We start from the raw sequence: 4,783 nt of genomic DNA on the forward strand, positions 1-4,783 counted from the left end.
TCGTCTGAATGCACCAGGGTGGATGATGGAGGTTTTGCAGAGATGCCGAGTGCTGTAGGGGTCGAAGGGGTTTACAGAAATGCGTGTGTGATGTAGGAGTTGGAACGGTTTTGTTACATACCCCGTAAAGGGTTAAAAGAACCAGCAGAAATGGAACACACCTGGAGTCTGGTATTGTTACAAACAAAACACTACTTATCAGTATCCACGTAATCTCGTAATATAAAACCAGAGAAATCAAACAGGTTAGCAGAGGTTATGCATATATAAGTGTGTAAATTTAAAACCCCAAACTTCTTCAGCTTAGGTGGTAAATGATACAGTCTTCCGATGGTATAGGAATGACGTCAGTTCAGTTCGTGGTATTAAGTTGAGTAGAATTGAGGAGAGAGAGAGAGAGAGAGAGAGAGAGAGAGAGAGAGGAGAGAGAGAGAGAGAGAGAGAGAGAGAGAGAGAGAGAGAGAGAGGGAGCGAGGAGAGAGAGAGAGAGAGAGAGAGAGAGAGAGAGGAGAGAGAGAGGAGAGAGAGGAGAGAGAGAGAGAGGGAGAGAGAGAGAGAGGAGAGGAGAGAGAGAGAGAGAGAGAGAGAGGAGAGAGAGAGGAGAGAGAGAGAGAGAGAGAGAGAGAGAGAGAGAGAGAGAGAGCGAGGTGATTTGTTTTCCAAGTAAGCTGATGTCGTCGATCTTTCCGTTGCCTTCCGAAGTCCTGTTAAAGTTTTGTGATCACACAAAAGAGTACAGCCTTCACGTAGAAAATCTATCAAAGGTTAAACACACCGATAACATTCCACCGGTCACCCCTTTCCCACACTGCGATCAAAACCCATCCTATCGTGGGCACTGAAAGTTCATCCAGTGTATATTTCTTCTGCATTTCTGTCCGTGCCTGTGTGTCTGTCTGAAAAGGCAGTTGACCTTGAATATATCCCAAACATGCTGAAGGCCAGCTGCCCATGTATAGCTCCGCCCTTCCGTAACCATGGCGACTCACGAGCTGCTCGGTGCTCTCTCTCTCTCTCTCTCTCTCTCTCTCTCTCTCTCTCTCTCTCTCTCTCTCTCTGTCTCTCTGTCTCTCTGTCTCTGTCTCCCTCTGTCTCTCTCTCTCTCTCTCTCTCTCTCTCTCTCTCTCTCTGAGTCGGTGTATACCAACTCTCTCTATTTTTAAAGGCACAGTCCATATTGAATACACCTTAGCATCTCGTCACAGTTTTTACAGATAGCGAGGGTGTCAGCACACATCTCCACCAATGTGGAAATGCAATTTACTTGTAGTACCAAACTGGCATTTTTGTCTGTAACAAAATGAGACCCGTCTTGTGTCGGAGTGTTTTGCTAATAATGTTCGTGCAACATTATGCTGAGTGATCCTGAGTACCTGACTGCAGACCGCGAGTCCCTACACTATAGTGGCAGAATATGGCATTAAATTCAAAACTTTTGACAGTGCGGAGGATCAGAGAGATCTTGGGATCCGAGTCCCCAGAACACACAAAGCTGCTACACAGGTTGACTCTGTGGTTAAGATGGCATTTAGTGCATTGGCCTTCATCAATTGTGGGATTGAGTTTAAGAGCTGAGAGGCAATGTTGCAGCTATATAGGACCCTGGTCGGATCCCACTTGGAGTACTGTGCTCAATTATAGTTGCCTCACTACAGGAAGGACATGGAAACCATAGAAAGGGTGCAGAGGAGATTTACAAGGATGTTGTCTGAATTGGGGAGCATGCCTTATGAGAATAGGTTGAGTGAACTCGGCCTTCTTCTCCTTGGAGCGATGGAGGATGAGAGGTCGCCTGATAGAGGTGTACAAGATAATGAGAGGCATTTATCGTGTGGACCGTCAGAGGCTTTCCCCAGGGCTGAAATAGCTGGCATGAGAGGGCATAGTTTAAGGTGCTTGGAAGTAGGTACAGAGGAGATCAGGGGTAAGTTTTTTTTTACACAGAGAGAGGTGAGTTCGTGGAATGTGCTGCTGGCGACGGTGGTGGAGGCGGAAACGATACGGTCTGTTAAGAGAATCCTGGATGGTTACATGGAGCTTAGAAAAAGAGGGCTATGGGTAAAGCCTAGGTAGGTCTAAGGTAGGGACATGTTCGGCACGGCTCTGTGGGCCGAGGGGCCCATATTGTGCTGTAGGTTTTCTATGTTTCTACTCAGACGAAGGCCACTGGGTTTTTCCAACCTTCCTTTAATTTGCTCTTACTAATCAATCCCAAATGCCGATTGGCCACTAGTTGATTGGTCACCGATTGCTCTATTGCAGTGCCGTGAGCTGCCCCTCGGACAATGAGCCTTATTGAAGTCCCCTCCTCTCCAGATCTCCGATGTCCAGGTTGGCCACTTGTCAAAGCTACCGGACTTACCTCTCAGTGATGGCCGTGTCAATGACAGCAACATGACACTGGCAACCGAGTACATTGTCTTAGACAAGACACCTGCCAAATCTGATGCCACTCCCCTTCGCACTACATATGGACTGCTGCCTATGTATGCATATTGATCTGTTGTCCCCACATGTTCATTGATCTCTTTCCCTCTCTGCAATGTGAATACACCAGTTAAAGCCATCTCCTGCGTGTGTGCTTCTATTTGATATGTAGTTACACAGACACAATGCAGGCTGACATTTGAGTACAGAAGTGATGACCATAAGTTTCTCTATTCCTCCAACCCTGAGACAATTCTAGATCTAGATTCTTTGTTGTCCTCACAGTTCCAGTCCAAGAAACACATTTGTCTCTTTCATATTTTGCAAGGGACATGTAAGAAACGGCAAGAAGAAAATACACAGATATAACTGTTACTGAAAATTTTATGGGTGGCTTATTATACAAATGCCCCAAGTGAAGATGCTGTACCTATCTGCACGCAATGCAACAAGGACTGCTCACTTGGAATAACTTTACAATTGACTTAAATTGTGGTGCTCCTGTCAATATTGTAATGTCATTATGGGTGCAGTAAGAATTAGGCTGAGTGATGACACCTGGCAGCTTTTCAAACATTTGTGGAATGTAGAAAGGTGCCGACCCTATGAATTAATGTATCCTCCGATATAATTTAGGAATTAACCTTCTTACATTGCAAAAACAACTGATTAACACATGTGCACAAACTGCATTACATTCCAACAGTTGCTACATTCTCTCATGACTCATGCGGTCCTTTTCGTGGATGCAGACTTCTGGGAAGCATGAGCACAATTCAGATTAGCATCATGCACCGCATCCCACATCAGTAGCAGTTCGAAAGGCCGAAAACGGTGCACTAGCAGCAACTCACGGTAATAGCAAGGATTGAAAGAGTCATCTTGGGTTGAAGGAACACTGATTCCAGCTGTCCTGAATCCGCTATGGGAGTGTGGGGCTAGTCCAGCCTTGGCCAGACACATCCCCAAAAATACATCATCAATGGGGTATAGTTCAAGGTCTTGGGCTATGTGGTAAATGATATGAGCTGTATACACAGACATAAGTATGCCCCCTCCACCAACGTATGGTGGGGACGACTTGATAGTGGTCACTATTTCTGGCACATAATACTTGCTCGACTTCTGGCGAATGGGCCCAACCCCATAAATGAGATGGCCCACAAACAGGTGTTGGTGAACCATTCATGCCTAACAAGTAATCAACCATGTTATCGGTGTTGGCAAAGACATCATCATCTCCATTGAAGATGAATTTGGCACTGGGGCAAAATTCACTAACCCACTGCAGCAACTTGTATTGTTTGAGGGTGAGGTTGAAAAAGGTATCCAAGAAATCCCATTGTAGGACATCTCCGTGTTCTCTGTTTTCCATTGCTAACAGCTGATTCAATTTCCTCCTTTCTTTTTGGTCAGGGGAGACACCGGAGATAAAGACTCTCTTAATTTGGAACCCCATTGAATTCGCGTTCTCTGCCCCAGGTCTTCCTTATCATTTCCCGCCGATCCTGGTTGAAAGGGTCAGATTTGATTACCAGGAGCAGGAAGACATTCTGAGATCCTTCTCGGCCACCGCATTTATCTGGGACGTTTTGAATCATGTCAAATTTTCGACAGTGTTTATACATCAAGAAGTTTTTAATGTGCTCTTTCTCTTGATGAAATGAGGACAGGTGCAACAATGTCCTGTTCGCGTGGCACTTTGGCTTGAGCACTGACTTAGTTGCATCAGCTGTAACAACCTTGGACAGATCTTTGCGATGAACAGTTTCTGCAACATCATCAGTCTCTCGACGTTGGTCATTATCCCAGAACATGAAGAACAATCCCAGAGTAAGCAAAACACCCAGCACTACTTTCTCATAGAATCGCCGACGTCTTCTCATCTTTCACCTGAAGTAGAGAAACAAATATGGATTAATTCAAAGAAAACGTCACATTTACATGATGCTTGAGAAGAATGGGAAGTTTCAACTGTAATGAGGTTCACTAATGCTTTGTAATATTGACCTCAAAGTGATGATGAGGTAAGTAATGGACAGGGCCCTACACACTGTTGAAAGTTTAATTGACCTGAAGCATTCCATTCCAGCAGAAAAACAAATCTACCTATAGGATACCATCTCTGTCAACAAACTGAAAATCGCATAGTTTCTTTCTGGGCATTAAAGATATATGATTCCAACGGCTGTATTCCACCTCTCTTCACAGCTCTCATCACTCCTCTCGGGCTTAAACTGAACTGAGACACAGAGCAATAGAGCACAATGCAGGCATTCTGGCCCATGATGTTGAATCGACGATTTATTCTGCTCCAAGATCAATTTATCCCTACTCTCTCAAATAGCTCTCCATT

At 44.9% G+C, this 4,783-nt stretch overlaps 1 pseudogene; it reads right to left on the reverse strand.

The window, feature by feature from the left end:
• Positions 1–2,793: 2,793 nt before the first annotated feature.
• On the reverse strand, positions 2,794–4,313 carry LOC140721700 (N-acetyllactosaminide beta-1,3-N-acetylglucosaminyltransferase 3 pseudogene; annotated as a pseudogene).
• Positions 4,314–4,783: the final 470 nt, after the last annotated feature.

The sequence above is a fragment of the Hemitrygon akajei genome, unplaced genomic scaffold, assembly GCF_048418815.1.
Source record: "Hemitrygon akajei unplaced genomic scaffold, sHemAka1.3 Scf000060, whole genome shotgun sequence".
NCBI lineage: Eukaryota > Metazoa > Chordata > Chondrichthyes > Myliobatiformes > Dasyatidae > Hemitrygon > Hemitrygon akajei.